Source organism: Scyliorhinus torazame, chromosome 4, assembly GCF_047496885.1.
Source record: "Scyliorhinus torazame isolate Kashiwa2021f chromosome 4, sScyTor2.1, whole genome shotgun sequence".
NCBI classification, from domain to species: Eukaryota; Metazoa; Chordata; class Chondrichthyes; order Carcharhiniformes; family Scyliorhinidae; genus Scyliorhinus; species Scyliorhinus torazame.
The window spans coordinates 54043035-54062055 of record NC_092710.1 but is presented as its reverse complement, the minus strand read 5'-3'; the positions used below and the strand labels follow the sequence as shown (position 1 = coordinate 54062055).

The 19021-nt window shown below is 47.8% G+C and overlaps 1 long non-coding RNA gene across 2 annotated transcripts in view; it reads right to left on the bottom strand.

Moving 5' to 3' along the window:
* Nucleotides 1-15452, bottom strand: part of LOC140410216 (uncharacterized) — a 110889-nt gene extending 95437 nt beyond the window's left edge. For both annotated transcript variants that reach the window (XR_011940569.1, XR_011940567.1), the window contains exon 1: nt 15344-15452. This is a non-coding gene — a long non-coding RNA (uncharacterized lncRNA). The remainder of the gene's footprint in view (nt 1-15343) is intronic.
* Nucleotides 15453-19021: the final 3569 nt, after the last annotated feature.

Here is a 19021-nt window from a genome sequence, read left to right as displayed (position 1 = left end):
AGCGGAGACGCCATTTTGCTTTGGTAAACTTGACGGTGCGAGCCCCTATTTATGGAAACCACCGATTCACCCTGGCAGCAAGTTTGATACAATATTATCACAGTGGCATAAAGCTGGGTTGAGACAGGTTAAAGACTTGTTGTTGGAAAGTAGATTTGAAGAATTGAGGGAGAAACATAAAATGCAGAGGGAGGTGAAGTTTAATTATCTTCAATGATGAAACTTGGTGAAAAAGGAGTTGTCCTCTTTCGTTTGCCTACCAGAGAACAAGCTGCTGGAGAAATTGCTCCTCCCAGCTGAGTTGGTGATGGGAGAATTACTAACATTTACAGGTGGCTGATGGACAGAAAGAAAGCAGCGATTGAAGAGATGAAACAAAAGTGGAAGGAAGAGTTGGATGTGGAGTTGGAATGAGGACTATGGGGTGAGATTATACACAGGGTCAATGCGACATCTTCATGTGCTCGGATGGGCTTGATACAATTCAAGGATGTACACAGGGGCCCATATGACACAGGAACGAATGAGCAGATTCCTCACAGAGGAAGAAGATAAATGTGAGAGTGTAAAGGAGGACCAGTTAACCATGTCCACATCGTCTGGTCACGTCCACGATTAGTGGGCTTCTGGCTCTCGCTATTTAAAACACGAACAAAAATTGTGGAGGTGGAAATATTACTGGGATCACATGAGGCAATTTCTGGGGTGTCGGAAGTACCGGGACTAATAGATGGGGACGGGGCCGATGTGGTGGCCTTTGCCACATTGATCGCCCGGAGGCTAATTTTATTGGAAGGGAAGTCAGAAGATCCGCCAAAAATATCGACATGGTTGAGGGATATTGCGGAATTCCTTAAACTTGAGAAAGTAAAGTTAGCCCTTTGTGGCTCAGATGGGGGTTTCTGGACGAGATGGAAGCTGTTCTTGTCTCTATTTGCAGATCTGTTTGTTACCAGTGGGCAAGGGGAGGGAAGAGAGGAAAGGTTTAATGGAAATAAAGGAATAAATCTCAAATGAGGAGAATAGTATTTTGTTTGTGTTGTGACTGACTGAATGTTTGTATGTTGTTAAGTCCGTTCTCATCGGAATGAAAATATTTTCAAAAAACACAGCAACAGTGACCACACTTTTTAAAAAGTAGCTCTCTGACTGCAGAATGGGTTTGAAGGTCACGAGTTAAAAGTCTTAAACTTAAACGTGGGAATGAGGGAGTTAATTCATCCTTTCCACAGGGGACGTGGGGGAATTTTCCACCATGATCACATTTCTGGGGCGGGATTCTCCGATATCGGCGCGATGTCCGCCGACCGGCGCCAAAAACGGCGCGAATCAGTCCAGCATCGCGCTGCCCCAAAGGTGCGGAAGTCTCCGCATCGTGAGGGGCCGAGCCCACATCTTGAGGGGCTAGGCCCGCGCCGGATTGATTTCTACCCCGCCAGCTGGCGGGAAAGGCCTTTGGTGCCCCGCCAGCTGGCGTGGAAATGACTTTGCCGGGCGGCGCATGCGCGGGAATGTCAGCGGCCGCTCACGGCATCCCCGCGCATGCGCAGTGGAGGGGGTCTCTTCCGCCTCCGCCATGGTGGAGACCATCCGGATCGGTGGGCCCCGATCGCGGGCCAGGCCACCGTGGGGGCACCCTGCGGGGCCAGATCGCCCCGCGCCCCCCCCCCGGAGCCTGCCTGCGCCGCCGTGTCCCGCCGTCCCAAAGGTGGTTCAATCCACGCCGGCTGGCATGGGTTGACAGCAGCGGGACTTCGGCCCATCGCGGACCGGAGAATCGCCGGGGGGGTTCCTGCCGAACGGCGCGGTGCGATTCCCACCCCCGCCGAATCTCTGGTGGCGGAGAATCCGCGACACGGCGGGGGCGGGATTCATGCCGGTCGGTGGGGGGTCGGAGAAACGCGCCCCAGATTGTGGAATCTTACTGTGCAATCAATATGCCCGCTGTCAGTTTGTACATGTTCAACTAGAAAGAGAGAAAGAAATCCATCTTCAGAGACTCTGAACTGAATTTTGAAAGTGCCCCATTTCTGGGCTCTTCCTGTGCACAAGCTGCCTGCAGAATTCCCCAAATTAAAAACAAGGTGAGGAGAGTGAGGGGCGAGTTAACAGAAAGCAGTTGGGGTTACCAAACTAACCGTTTTCACTGAATCCAAATTGATTCATTATTAATTCCAATCTCAGGAATTGGCATCAGAGGATTGAACCCCCTTGTCTAATAAAATGATGTTGTTGCCGGTGACCGTGTATTGATTCAGGAATAAACTTTACATCTCACAGTGAGAAATCAAATCGAATCCAAATTTATAGCGCAGCTCATTAAAGAAATCTGTCTGTGAACAACACGTAAAATATGAAGTGAAACTTTGCAATGAGCTTTGATCTTGAGGCCAGGAATCTTCTCGTAAGACTTCCGGTTGTGGCGATGACCAGCTAAGTCGCACGTTTCGGCACCTCCCGTTTTAACGGACTTTTGGGCTCTTATCGGGAGCCCCAACGGAAATTATTTACGGCCAAACCCAGTGTGAGGCGACAAAGGAAGGAGTCCCCCCGGGTGTGGATGGAAAGAAGCGATAGTAGTGGCCAGATTGCGGAGGATCCTCTGGAGCAGCGGCAGAGAAGAGAAGGGAGAAGCAAGATGGCGGCTGAGGGAGCCCAGATGGTATGGGGCCCGGAACAGCAGGAGTTCCTCCGACGATGTGTGGAGGAGCTCAAGAAAGAGGTTCTGCGCCGATGTTGCTGGCAATCGAGGGATTGAAGGAGACGCAAAAGACCCAGGCGATGGAGCTCCGTGGAGTGAAGGCAAAGGCAGCCGAGAATGAAGACGAGATACAGGGCTTGGTGGTGAAGACGGAGACGCACGAGGCACTACATTTTGGGTCTCCCCGAAGGGACAGAGGGAGCTGATGTTGGGGCGTATGTGAGTACGATGCTCCATACTTTAATGGGAGCTGAGGCCCCGACGGGCCCCCTGGAAGTGGAGGGAGCATACCGGGTCCTCGTGAGAAGACCAAAGGCAGGGGAAATACCGCGAGCAATAGTGGTGAGGTTCCACCGCTACAAGGACAGGGAGATGGTCCTGAGATGGGCTAAGAAGACACGGAGTAGCAGGTGGGAGAACGCGGTGATCCGCGTGTATCAGGATTGAAGTGCGGAGGTGGCGAGAAGGAGGGCGAGTTTCAATCGGGCCAAGGCGGTGCTCCACAGGAAGAAAGTAAAATTTGGAATGCTGCAGCCGGCAAGACTGTGGGTTACACACCAGGGCAAACACCACTACTTCGAGACGGCAGAGGAGGCGTGGACATTTATTCAAGAAGAGAAGTTGGACTAGATTTGAGGAATTGATGTTTGGAAAGAAGTAGCGAGGTGGTGGCAAAGAAATGTAAAGGGGGGAGAGGGGGAGGGCTTATCTGTAAAAATGTTAGACGGGAGACACGAAGAAATGTGGGCGCCGGTGGGGAAGGGGACAGGGAAGGGGAGAGGGAGCTGCGCCACTAGGGGCGGGGCCGAGAGGGAAGCGTGGGTTTTTTCCCGCGCTATGGAAATTGCGGCGGGAAATGTGGGTGCAGGAAGGAAGGGGGCCTCACACGCAGGGAGGCCAAGGGTAAACGGGGGTAGCCGAGGTCAGCCAGAGTTTGCTGACTCCCGGAAGCAATATGGGGGGAGCAATCAAGCTAGAAGGGAATCTAGCGGGGGGGGGGGAGAATTAACTGGGTTGCTGCTGCTGAGGGTAAGGGGGAGCTGATACGGGATGGGATGGTCGGGGCGGGAGGGCGCCGTCTGGGGGACAAACGGGTGCGTGGGACCCGGGTGAGGAGCTGGTTTAAAAAGGGGATGGCTAGTTGACGATGGGGGGGGCGGGGGGTGAAGGGCCCCCCAACGCGATTGATCACGTGGAACGTGAGAGGGTTGAACGGGCCGATTAAGAGGGCAAGGGTGTTTGTGCACCTAAAGAGACTGAAGGCGGATGTGGTTATGCTTCAGGAGACGCACCTGAAATTGGCGGATCAGGTCAGATTAAGGAAAGGATGGGTGGGACACATATTCCACTCAGGCTTAGATGCGAAAAATAGAGGGGTGGCAATACTGGTGGGGAAACGGGTATCGTTTGAGGCTAAGACCATAGTGGTGGACAGTGGGGGCAGGTACGTGATGGTGAGTGGCAGATTGCAAGGTGAGGCGGTGGTGCTGGTGAACGTATATGCCCCGAACTGGGATGACGCGGGTTTTATGAAGCGTATGTTGGGGCGCATCCCGGACCTAGAGATGGTAATTTGGTAATGGGGGGGGCACTTCAACACGGTGCTGGACCCAGAGCTGGACCGGTCCAGATCAAGGACCGTGAGAAGGCCGGCAGCGGCCAAAGTGCTTAAGGGATTTATGGAGCAGATGGGAGGAGTGGATCCCTGGAGATTTGCTAGACCGAGGAGTAAAGAGTTTTCCTTCTTCCCCCACGTCCATAAAGTATACTCCCGGATAGACCTTTTTGTCCTAGGAAGGGCGCTGATCCCGAAAGTGGCAGGAACGGAATACTCGGCTATAGCCGTTTCAGATCACGCCCCACATTGGGTGGATCTGGATCTAGGAGAGGAGAAGGAGCAGCGCCCACTTTGGAGATTCGACATGGGACTGTTGGAGGACGAGGGGCTATGTGGAAGGGTGAGGGGATGTATTGAAAGATACCTAGAGGTCAATGATGATGGAGAGGTCCAGGTGGGAGTAGTATGGGAGGCGCTGAAGGCAGTGGTTAGGGGGGAGCTGATTTCCATAAGAGCCCACAAGGGGAAACAAGAGGGTAAAGAAAGGGAGAGACTGATTGGGGAGATTCTGAGGGTGGATAGGCAGTATGCGGAGGCCCCGGATGAAGAGCTATACAGGGAAAGACGGAGACTACAGACGGAGTTTGACCTGCTGACCACGGGTAAGGCGGAGACGCAGTGGAGGAAGGCACAGGGAATACAACACGAATATGGGGAAAAGGCGAGCCGATTGTTGGCCCAACAACTTAGGAAGAGGGGGGCGGCGAGAGAGATCGGAGGTGTTAGGGACGGGGAGGGAAGGATGGAGCAGAGAGCGGTGAGGGTGAACGGGGTGTTTAAGTCATTTTATGAGAGGCTGTATAAGTCCCAACCCCCGGAGGGGAAAGAGGGAATGATACACTTCCTGGACCAGCTGGAGTTCCCGAGGGTTGAGGAGCAGGAGGTGGCAGGTCTGGGAGCGCAGATTGAGGTGGAGGAGGTGGTTAAAGGAATCGGGAACATGCAGGCAGGAAAGGCCCCGGGACCAGATGGGTTCCCGGTGGAATTTTACAGGAAATATGTGGACCTACTGGCCCCACTCCTGACGAGAACCTTCAATGAGGCTAAGGAAAGGGGGACACTACCCCCGACAATGTCGGAGGCGACAATATCGTTGATCCTGAAACAAGACAAAGATCCGCTGCAGTGCGGGTCATACAGGCCCATCTCCCTCCTAAATGTAGATGCCAAGTTACTGGCCAAAGTGATGGCGACAAGGATAGAGGACTGTGTCCCAGGGGTAGTACATGACGACCAGACAGGATTTGTTAAAGGGAGGCAATTGAATGCCAATATACGAAGGTTGCTGGGGGTGATGATGATGCCCCCACCGGAGGGGGAGGCGGAGATAGTGGTGGCGATGGATGCAGAGAAGGCATTTGATAGAGTGGAGTGGGACTACCTGTGGGAGGTACTGAAGAGATTTGGATTTGGAGAGGGGTTCATCAGATGGGTTCAGCTCCTGTACGGGGCCCCGGTGGCAAGCGTGGTTACAAATAGGCAACGATCCGACTATTTCCGATTACATAGGGGCACAAGACAGGGGTGCCCCCTGTCCCCGTTACTGTTCACGTTGGCAATCGAGCCATTGGCCATAGCGCTGAGGGGCTCTAAGAAGTGGAGGGGGGTGCTCAGAGGAGGAGAGGAACATCGGGTGTCATTATATGCGGACGATTTGCTGCTACATGTGGCGGACCCAGTGGAGGGGATGCCAGAGGTAATGCAGACACTCAGGGAGTTTGGGGAGTTCTCGGGATACAAATTGAATATGGGAAAGAGTGAACTTTTTCTGATGCACCCCGGGGAACAGGGCAGGGGGATAGACGATCTGCCACTGAGGAGAGTAGCAAAGGATTTTCGATATCTAGGGATCCAGGTGGCCAGGAACTGGGGAACCTTGCATAAACTTAACTTGACGCGACTGGTAGAGCAGATGGAGGAGGACTTTAAGAGGTGGGACATGGTGCCCCTGTCATTGGCGGGTAGAGTACAGGCGGTTAAAATGGTGGTCCTCCCGAGGTTTCTTTTCGTGTTTCAGTGCCTCCCCATACTGATTACAAAGGCCTTTTTCAAGAAAGTGGACAGGAGCATTATGAGCTTTGTGTGGGCTGGAAAGCCCCCGAGGGTAAAGAGGGGGTTCCTGCAGCGCAGTAGGGACAGAGGGGGATTGGCACTGCCGAGTCTGAGTGACTATTATTGGGCCGCCAACGTGTCTATGATATGTAAGTGGATGAGGGAAGAAGAAGGGACGGCGTGGAAAAGGCTGGAGATGGCGTCCTGTAAGGGAACAAGTTTAAAAGCACTGGCGACGGCGCCGTTACCGTTCTCCCCGAAAAAATACACCACAAACCCATTGGTGGTGGCGACTTTGAAGATTTGGGGGCAGTGGAGACGACATAGGGGAGTGACGGGTGCCTCGGTGTGGTCCCCGATAAGGAACAATCACAGGTTCGTCCCGGGGAGGAAAAATGGGGGATTTCAATCTTGGCAGCGAGCAGGAATTGGGAAGTTGAAGGACTTGTTCTTAGACGGGACATTCGCGAGTCTGGGAGCATTGGTAGAAAAATACGAGTTGCCACCTGGGAATGCCTTCCGATATATGCAAGTGAGGGCATTTGCGAGGCAACAGGTGAGGGAATTTCCGCAGCTCCCGGCGGAAGGGACCAAGGCCAGAGTGATTTCGGGAGCATGGGTCGGTGAAGGTAAAGGCACCGATATATACAGGGAAATGAGAGACGAGGGGGAGACGATGGTAGAGGAGCTGAAGGGTAAATGGGAGGAAGAGCTGGGGGAAGAGATTGAGGAGGGGCTGTGGGCAGATGCCCTAAGCAGGGTAAATTCCTCGTCCTCGTGTGCCAGGCTTAGCCTGATCCAATTCAAGGTTCTACACAGGGCGCATATGACGGGAGCAAGGCTGAGTAGATTTTTTGGAGTGGAGGATAGGTGCGCGGGAAGCCCGGCGAACCACACCCACATGTTTTGGTCATGCCCGGTATTGCATGGGTTCTGGGTGGGTGTGGCAAGAGTGATCTCAAAGGTGGTGGGGGTCCGGGTCGAACCAAGCTGGGGGTTAGCTATATTTGGGGTTGCAGAAGAGCCGGGAGTGCAGGAGGCGAGAGAGGCCGATGTTTTGGCCTTTGCGTCCCGAGTAGTCCGGCGAAGGATTCTACTTATGTGGAAAGAAGCTAAACCCCCGGGCGTGGAGGCCTGGATAAACGACATAGCAGGGTTTATAAAATTGGAGCGAATCAAATACGCACCAAGAGGTTCGGCTCAGGGGTTCACCAGGCGGTGGCAACCGTTCCTTGACTATCTCGCAATGCGATAAGGGAAAACAGGAAAGACAGCAGCAGCAACCCAGGGTGGAGGGGGGGGGGGGTGTATTCTGTATTTGGGGTTTTTTGTTTTTTTCTTTCTATGCTAGTTGTTTATATTTATTTTTTCAGTATTATTATTGCTTTTTTCTTGTTCTTTTTCTGCACTTGTTGTTAGTTTAATATATTGTTTAAATAACGGTCAATGTACATTTTGTTACTAAGTTGTAAAAATGGAAAATTCTTTTTGATCGAAAAACTTTAGTAAAATGTATTTTTTTTTAAAAGGAATCTTCTCGTAAAATGGAGGCAGAAATGAAGTTGTGTTTAACTCACATTCTGTGATTTCTTGCTGGTTTTTACTCATTCTATGGAAAGCCTTCCTAAGGCGACAGACGAATGGTCATTCCAAACATGTCAGAAACTCAGAGGGAAACATTTGTCAAACAAAGACAGAAATAATGACAGGACATTGCTGAATCTCTTGTTGACTGCTGAATTAACATAACCATAGACAGGACAAGTGTCTTCCTTAGCAGACACAGGAACCACACCGAGGGGGACATTCCTGACAGAAAGTCGGGGGTAGGGTCTGCACACAGGTCACTGAGGAGATCTCAGTCCAAACTGTTTCCAATCATTTCCCAAACGTTTGACATTTGTGGCTCTTCCAACATTTAAGATACTTTGCTGTCTCTATTCTGTGAATCCAGCTGTGAAATATCTTCACTTCAATGTCTTTTCCCCAACACTATCCCCATGTCCCTTTATGTCTTGGGATTTAGAAATCAGTCAATCTCTGCTTTAAACTTGGTCAATATCTTTCCATCTTTGAGAGTGGAGAAATCACCAGGAATGTGGGATTTGATCTCCAGGGTTAGGTTGGAGAAACAGGGCTCGTTCAGGCCCTATTGAACCAATCTCTCCTCCTAGGACAGTCCGGCAATCTCACTATCAGCCAATTGACCCTCCGCTGCACCCCCCTCTCCACTTTCAGTGACTGGTGTACAAGCTCCCTTTGTACATCCACATTGCCCAACATATCACCATTTAAATTTGACTCTTTCCTTCAGTTTTTGTTTGACACTAACTTGGACAACTGTCCGAATTGTCTCAGTGTTGTGCTCACATAAAATGGCCACCATTAAGTAACTTAAAATGGCTGACTGCTGATCGTGGATTTGTTTAGACAGATTCCCAGAGAGAGAGATAGAGAGATGCAGAGACAGAGAAGATGGGGAGAATACAGAATACATTAATTCAAGATTCAGAATCTCCATCAAACACTGTTAGCAAAAGTACATCATGGGGTTAGATACAGATTACACATCCCTCTACACTGTCCCCATTCCCAGGGCAGCTACAGTACGATGATGTATACAGAGTAAAGCTCCCTCTACACTGTCCCCATCAAACACTCCCAGTACAGGTACAACACGGGGTTAGATACTGGGTAAAGTTTCCTCTACACTGTCTCCATGATCACTCCCAAGACATGGCAGAGGCAGTACAACGTGGAAATCACCATCCCTGTGTATAGTCTGAACAGCGCTGTCGGAATGTAATACATTTCAATCAGAGCTCACAGAATCATAGAATATACATTGCAGGAGTAGGCCATTTGGCCCATCGAGTCTGCACTGGCCCTCGGAGAGAGCACCCTACCCAAGCCCACGCCTCCAGCCTCTCCAAATAACCCCAGTAACACCACCTAACCTTTGGGTCACTAAGGGGCAATTTAGCACGGCCAACATCTCCTCTCATCCTTCTCGGCTCTAGTGAATACAGGCACAATCATAGAATCCCTACAATGCAGAGGGAGGCCATTCTGCCCATCGAATCTACACCAACCCTCTGACACAGCATTCTATGTAAACTCAGTCACCTGCCCTATCCCAATAACTCCTTAACCTAATCTAAACAATCTTTCTTGGACACTAAGGGGTAATTTAGCAGGACCATTCCACCTGGCCTGCACATCTTTGGACTGTGGAAGGAAACCGGAGCACCCGGAGGAAACCCACGCACACACGGGGAGAAACTGCCAACTCCACATAATCAGTCACACAAGGCCGGAATTTAACCCGGGTCACTGTGAGGCAGCAGTGCTAACCACTGTGCCACAGTCAAACCAATCTCTCCTTGTAGGACAGTCCGGCAACCTCCCTATCAGCCGATTGACCCTCCGCTGCACTCCCTCTCTGGCAACTATATCCTTTCTTAGTTAGGGCGACCGAAACTGTACGCAATACTCCAGGTATGCTCTCACCAAGGCCTTGTGTAACTGCAGTAAGACATCTCCACTTATGAACTCAAATCCCTCTTTCAATGAAGGCCAACATATCATTGGCCTTCTTAACTGCTTGCTGCACCCCCCTCTCCACTTTCAGTGACTGGTGTACAAGGACAACCAGCTCCCTTTCTATATCCACATTCCCCAACAAATCACTGTTTAAATCAGACACTTTCCATCAGTATTTTGTTATACCAATGTGTACAAATGTCAGAAATGACTGTGCTGTGCTCACCTAAAATGGCCACCATTAAGTAACTTAAAATGGCTGACTGCTGATCGTGGATTTTGTTTTGACAATATTCCCAGGCAGACAGAGAGAGAAGCAGAAACAGAGAGATGGAGAAACTAATAGAAGACATTTATTTGAGATTTTGAAATTCCGTCAAACACGACCAGCAAAGGTACATCATGGGGTTAGACACAGATTCCTCTACACTGTCCCTGGCAAACACTCCCAGGACAGGTACAGCACAGGGTTAGATACAGAGTAAAGCTCCCTGTATACTCTCCCCATCAAACACTCCCAGGACAGGTACAGCACGGGGTTAGATACAGAGTAAAGCTCCCTCTACACTGCCCCATCAACCACTCCCAGGAGAGGTACATAGGAACAGTAATGGGCCATTCAGCTGATCGAGCCTGCCTTAGCGACTAGACCACCTTAATCAATAACCTATTTTAATAATCCGATACAAAGCCCTGGATCAATTTATTTCCTGGCAGCATCAGTTGCTGTAAATGCTGCTCTACACTATGTCTGAAATATTATTGCATTAGAGAATGTCATTGTGAATATTATCTTGTAATATATAACCGTTCTCATCTCTATTTAAACACATTAGCTCCTTTCCCAGTGATCACTGCAGTTAACCCAGTCACTGTTTATACTATAAGCTCTTGTCCCAGTTAATACTACATTACACCATACTGCTGTGGACACTACAATTAACCCTTTTGGAGAGCTGACTACCATGTAGCCAGGGTAAGAGCCTGTGGGACTACCATGTATAATAAGCTTTATTGTCACAAGTAGGCTTACATTAACACTGCAATGAGGTTACTGTGAAAAGCCCCTAGTCGCCACATTCCGCCGCCTGTTCGGGTACACGGAGGGAGAATTCAGAATGCCCAAATTACCCAACAGCACGTCGTTCAGACTTGTGGGAGCAAACCGGAGCTCCCGGAGGAAACCCACGCAGACACAGGGAGAACGTGCCAGGAATCGAACCCGGGACCCTGGAGCTGCGAAGCCACAGTGCTACCCACTGTGCTATCGTGCCGCACAAAGAGTCACACAAACAACCCCCCCCCCACCCCAGACACACAAACACGTATACAGACAAACACAAACTCACACACAGACACAAACTCAGACAGGCTGGGTCAATACATCTTTCAAATACATCTTTCAGGGCAGCACGGTAGCATTGTGGATAGCACAATTGCTTCACAGCTCCAGGGTCCCAGGTTCGATTCCGGCTTGGGTCACTGTCTGTGCGGAGTCTGCACATCCTCCCCGTGTCTGCATGGGTTTCCTCTGGGTGCTCCGGTTTCGTCCCACAGTCCAAAGATGTGCGGGTTAGGTGGATTGGCCATGATAAATTGCCCTTAGTGTTCAAAATTGCCCTTGGTGTTGGGTGGGGTTACTGGGTTATGGGGATAGGGTGGAGGTGTTGACCTTGGGTAGGGTGCTCTTTCCAAGAGCCGGTGCAACTTAATGGGCCGAATGGCCTCCTTCTGCACGGTAACAGCCTCCCCGAACAGGCGCCGGAATGTGGCAACTAGGGGCTTTTCACAGTAACTTCATTTGAAGCCTACTTGTGACAATAAGTGATTTTCATTTCATTTTTTCATTTTCATTTTTCAAATTCGATGATGATCTATGAAATGGAGCGAGATCCATTCTCCACCTTTAACTTGGAGAGGTGTATCTGGCCTGTGTGTGACCCAAGTCACACGCTGACTCTGAACATCCTCACAACAGCTTGCGGACAGACTTTTCTAAAGCACTTTTCATAACCTTTGGGTATCACAAACTGCTACACAGGCAATGGAACCCTTTTGAAATCTAGTCAGTGGTTATTTAGGAAATGGACCAGCTAATTTCAGAGAGAGAGAGACACACAGAAACAGGATGAGATTGTGCTGTGCATGTTTCACAGCTGACACTGAGACACACACGAGACGTACAATATCAATTATTGTTCTGAAGCATGTGATTAAATCACCCCTTAAACTAAATTCCAGTGTTTCAGAGTGAAGCTTCTTCTATACTGTCCATCAAACACTCACAACCCAAATACTGTCTGGGCTTAAATACAGAGTCAAAATCCCTCTGTCCTGTCCAAGGAATTTTTCATTGCAGATAGTTATTTTTATTTTTTGGAAAAACAGAACTCAAATTGCACCGAATCCCAGGGTGGACTCATGTTTATTTCAGCCCTTCACATTTAAACATGAAGTTTAAGCTCCGATTACAGGTGTCTGCTTGTCTCTGTTTGTATATTCTCTGTTACTGTTGTTTTGTTACTTGACTGAAGTATTTGAATAATAGGCCTTGGTTAATCAATCCTTTTTCTCAGCACATGGAAGTTGTGAATCTTCAAGGCTGTCAGTCTGATGAAGATAACAAAAAACGACATGCTTTGATCATCAATCCATTCCCCAACCCTAAATAGACCTCACACATTTCCATAATGCAGGATTATCTCCATCAAAACTTCTAATCAGTTCCCAATACTCTTGTTAACACTTGCCTGTATAACCTAAATTCCACTGACAGATTCCAAAAGCTGCACAGAAAAATGACAGGTTATTTTAAACTTTGAAACAAAACTATTTGAACTTATGCTTCAATCCTATTATACAGAAATGTTGTCCTGTGGGCTGACAGTTTCTCAGTAAGACTGAAACATTGAGGTACGCCTTGCACTGCACTGGACAACATTTGTGGCACTTCCAAAATCTACGACACATTGCTGTCTGTATTGTGTGAATCCAGCTGTGAAATATCTGTCCAGTTTAAACTTCCACTGTTTCTGTCTTCTCATCATTTATAAAGATCACGGTTCTATTCTTTTTAAGTCTAAAATACATCATCTTACATTTCCCGACACAGAAACACGTCCACAGTTCAGTCAACTGCCAAAACGATAATATTTCCCTGCAATTTGATGTTTCCAGCTGTGCTGTTTACAACGCTGTCTAATGTTTGGTGTCATCGGCAAACTAGGATGTGTAGCATTCTATCAAATTGTCTTAAATGGCTAATATATATGTGTCTATGCACGCATGTGTGTGTGTGTGTGTATGTATCTGTTGCCGTGTATGTATCAGTCAGTGTGTGCACGCGCATGTGTGTGTGTATCTGTGAACTTGTGTCTGTGTACGCATTTAAGTCTCAAAGGAAAATATGAGCAGGTGTAGGCGATTTGGCCCATCGAGTCTGCTCCACCATTCAAACAGATCCTGGCACGCACAGACGCACGCACACTCACACACACATTCCTATTTTATTATACACAGTCGAGTTGTGTCTGGAACATGCTCAACGATTGAGCTTCCACAACCCTCTGGATCAGAGAATTCCAAAGATTCTCCACCCTCTGAATTAAGAAATTCCCCCTCATCTCAGTCTGCAATGGTCCACTCCTGATTCTGAGCATTCGCGTCAAGAGGGTGACAATACAAGACCGGGGATGTACTTCTGAGGCTGTATAAGGCTCTGGTCAGACCCCATTTGGAGTATTGTGAGCAGTTTTGGGCCCGGTATCTAAGGAAGGATGTGCTGGCCTTGGAAAGGGTCCAGAGGAGGTTCACAAGAATGATCCCTGGAATGAAGAACTTGTCGTATGAGGAATGGTTGAGGACACTGGGTCTGTACTCGTTGGAGTTAAGAAGGATGAGGGGGGGATCTTATTGAAACTTACAGGATACTGCAAGGCCTGGATAGAGTGGACATGGAGAGGATGTTTCCACTAGTAGGAAAAACTAGAAGCAGAGGACACCATCTCAGAGTAAAGGGACGATCCTTTAAAACAGAGATGAGGAGGAATTTCTTCAGCCAGAGGATGGTGAATCTGTGGAACTCTTTGCCGCAGAAGGGTGTGGAGGCCAAATCACTGAGTATCTCAAAGACAGAGATAGATAGGTTCTTGATCAATAAGGGGATATGGGGTTATGGAGAGAAGACAGGAGAATGGGAATTAGAAAAATATTTCATAGAATTTACAGTGCAGAAGGAGGCCACCCGGCCCATCGAGTCTGCACCAGCTCCTGGAAAGAGCACCACACCCAAGGTCAACACCTCCACCCTATCCCCATAACCCAGTAACCCCACCCAACACTAAGGGCAATTTTGAACACTAAGGGCAATTTATCATGGTCAATCCACCTAACCTGCACATCTTTGGACTGTGGGAGGAAACCGGAGCACCCGGAGGAAACCCACGCACACACGGGAGGATGTGCAGACTCCGCACAGACAGTGACCCAAGCCGGAATCGAACCTGGGACCCTGGAGCTGTGAAGCATTTGTGCTATCCACAAGGCTACCGTGCTGCCCTAATTCTGGCATATCAGCCATGATTGAATGGCGGAGCAGACTCGATGGGCCGAGTGGCCTAATTCTGCTTCTATGTTTATGGTCTTATGGTTTGAGACTGTGCCCCCTCCCCCTGGTTCTAATCTCACCAGTCGGAGATCATCCAACCGACATCTATCTTGTGATGCCCCGTGTGAATTGTGTATGTTTCAAGATCACCTCTCATTTTTCGGCACTCTCGGGAACACAGGTACATTTTCCTCAATCTCTCCTCATCAGACAACTTCACCATCCCAGGGATTCGTCTGGTGAATCTCCGTTACACTCCTTCTACAGCAAGTATATCCTTCCTTAGATATTGAGAACAAAACTCTACACAATGGTCCAGGTGTGTTGTGACCAAGGCTCTGTACAATTGCAGCAAGTCATCTTAAACCCTGTACTAATAACCCCGAGCGATGAAAGTTAACGTACCATTGGCCTTCCTGATTGCTTAATGGACCCACACGCTAGCGTTTAGTGACCCATGAATAAGGAGTTAGATACAGAGTAAAGCTCCCTCTACACTGTCCCCATCAAACACTCCCAGGACAGGTACAGCACGGGGCGAGATACAGAGTAAAGCTCCCTCTACACTGTCCCCATCAAACACTCCCAGGACAGGTACAGCACGGGGTTAGATACAGAGTAAAGCTCCCTCTACACTGTCCCTATCAAACACTCCCAGGACAGGTACAGCGTGGGGTTACAAATGGAATAAATGTTCCTCTACAATTTCCACAACAGAAGCTGCCAGGATATTTACAGCAAGTAGAGGGAATGAGGCAATGTTTCCAAAGGAAGGGTTTTATTTTTAAAGAAGATAGGGAATTATCAACATAACAGAACTTACCCCAAATGATGATTATTCCAATATCCAAATCAAAAACGATGCAGAATTCATTCGCATCCCACTTTTCCGGATAATCTTAAATAGATAAACATAGAAATAATTAGCAATAACAGACCACAAGGAAGAGGAGCAGGCCTGAACCATTCAGCCCTTCCAGCTCGCTCCACCAGTCAATATGATCATGGAGCTTCTTCCATTTCAACACCGTGTTCCTGCCCTATCCCCGTGCCTCTTACTGACCCATCAATCGCAGTCTAGAGCCGGTTCAATGACGGAGTCTCCACATCCCTCTGGGATAGAGAATTCCCAGGATTCACCACCATCTGAGTGACAAAATTCCTCCTCATCTCAGTCCGGCATATCGTTGGTGAATACACAGATTAAATTATATCTGGGAATGAATTATAGACTGCAATCTAATTCGGGATAGATTATATACAGAATAAGAGATACCCAGGAGTGAGTTACAGATTGCAATCTAATCGAGGGGTTCAGGATAGTTTATATATAGAATAACAGATACCCAGGAGTGAGTTACAGACTGGAATCTAATCGAGGGGTTCAGGATAGTTTATATATAGAATAACAGATACCCGGGAGTGAGTTACAGACTGGAATCTAATCGAGGGGTTCAGGATGGTTTATATATAGAATAACAGATACCCAGGAGTGAGTTACAGACTGGAATCTAATCGAGGGGTTCAGGATAGTTTATATATAGAATAACAGATACCCGGGAGTGAGTTACAGACTGGAATCTAATCGAGGGGTTCAGGATGGTTTATATATAGAATAACAGATACCCAGGAGTGAGTTACAGACTGGAATCTAATCGAGGGGTTCAGGATAGTTTATATATAGAATAACAGATACCCGGGAGTGAGTTACAGACTGGAATCTAATCGAGGGGTTCAGGATGGTTTATATATAGAATAACAGATACCCGGGAGTGAGTTACAGACTGGAATCTAATGGAGGGCTTCGGGATAGATTATATACAGAGTAACAGATACCCAAGAGTGAGTTACAGACTGGAATCTAATCGAGGGATTCAGGATAGTTTATATATAGAATAACAGATACCCGGGAGTGAGTTACAGACTGGAATCTAATCGAGGGGTTCAGGATAGTTTATATATAGAATAACAGATACCCGGGAGTGAGTTACAGACTGGAATCTAATCGAGGGGTTCAGGATGGTTTATATATAGAATAACAGATACCCGGGAGTGAGTAACAGACTGGAATCTAATTGAGGGGTTCAGGATGGTTTATATATAGAATAACAGATACCCGGGAGTGAGTTACAGACTGGAATCTAATCGAGGGGTTCAGGATGGTTTATATATAGAATAACAGATACCCGGGAGTGAGTTACAGACTGGAATCTAATCGAGGTGTTCAGGATGGTTTATATATAGAATAACAGATACCCGGGAGTGAGTTACAGACTGGAATCTAATCGAGGGGTTCAGGATGGTTTATATATAGAATAACAGATACCCGGGAGTGAGTTACAGACTGGAATCTAATCGAGGGGTTAGATTTAACTCACTCATACACACTCACTCACACTCTTACAAATATACTCTTACGCACTCACTCACTCTTACACAATCACTCACTCACACACACTCACTCACACTTACACACCCTCATTCACTCTTACACACTCACCTGTACACAGAAACTCACTCGTACACAGGCACTCACTCATTCCTACACTCCCTCAGTCTCCCACTCACTCACACTCTTCCACACTCACTCACACTTAAACACTCACTCTTACACATTCGCTCACACACACTCACTCTTACATACTCTTACTCACCTTCACACTCACTCACATGCACTGTCACTCACACACTCATTCACTCACTCTGATACACTCACTCCCATACGCTAACACACACTCACTCTCAGATATTCACTCACTCACTTACACATTCAGTTACTCACACTTACATGCCCACTCACACACTAACTCGCTCACTCTTACACACTCACTCAGGCTCACTCACTGATTCAAACTCACTCTTCCACACACACTCACACTAACACATACTCACTATAATTCACACTCACACTTACACACTTCCACACTCAGTCACTCTTATACTCACTCTTACGCACACATTTTCACACATTCACTCTCACTCTTACACTCACCTACTCTCACTTTTGGACACACATACTCACTCGCACACTCGTACTCACTAAATCTCACTCTTACACTCACTCAATTACACACTGACTCTGTCACACACATCCTTACACACACTCACTAACTCATTCACTCACACTCATGCACTAACTCGAACACTCACTACCTCATGCTCACTCAATCACACACTCAATGGCACACACTCATTCATGCACACCGTCTCCCTCTTACAAACTCACTCTCTTACCCACTCACATACTCAACCACACACTAAATCACTTACTCTTCCACACACACTCTTACACTCACACAGACTTAATCACTCATTCACACTCTTACACAATCACTCACTAACACACTCTCACTCACTTACTAACTAACTGACCCTGACTCACACTCGCTCACTATTATACAGTTACTCACTCATACACACTCATTTACACACTGAAACTCACTTATTCCTACACACTCACTCATTATTAAACACTCACTCTCACACTTAAACATCACTCGCACACTCACTCACACTCCTGCACTCACTCTTACACATTCAATCACACACACACTCGCCCTCTTACACACTCACTCACGTGCACACTTATTCTTATACATTCACTCACACACACTCCTACACTCGCACTCACACTCCCTCACACACTCACACACTCACTCACTCTTACAAAATCACTCACACCCACTCTTGCACACACACTTGCACACTCACTCACCTACTCACTCATTCTTACACACTAACTCGCTCACACACTCAAACTCACTTACACAGTCACTCACATTGACATACTCACACACTGACTCGCTCACTCTTAGACACACTCACCCTTACACACACTCGCCGTTTACAGATACACTGCAGTGCGATACAATGTGCAATCTTATCGAGGGGTTAGATTTAACTCATTCTTACACACTCAATGCAGAATTCACGAAATAACGATAGTGTGGTCACTTTTAAAATGAATCCATTGACTGTAAAGTAATCTCGATTGCCCAGAATTAAAGTCCCTTAACTTGAAGCGGGTTTAATTCTGGAATGAAGCCTGTGTTTTAGGCCAAGACATAAATATGGAGGGTGAAATTAAATTCGCAGGAGGTCATTTGAATTCAGTTTGAATTCACTCACTCTCACTCACACACAGACTGACTCACTCATTCACACTCACTTACACACAATTACTCACTCACTCTTACACACTCTCTCACTCACACTCACTCACTCTTACACACTCTCTCACTCACACATACTCAGACACTCACATCCTCACTCATACACTCACACGCTCACTCACTCTTACACATTCACACACACTCACTCTTACACATTCACACACACTCACTCTTACACACTAACTTACACACAATTACTCACTCACTCTTACACACTCTCTCACTCACACTCACTCACTCTTACACACTCTCTCACTCACACTCACTCACACATACTCAGACACTCACTTCCTCACTCACACACTCACACGCTCACTCACTCTTACACA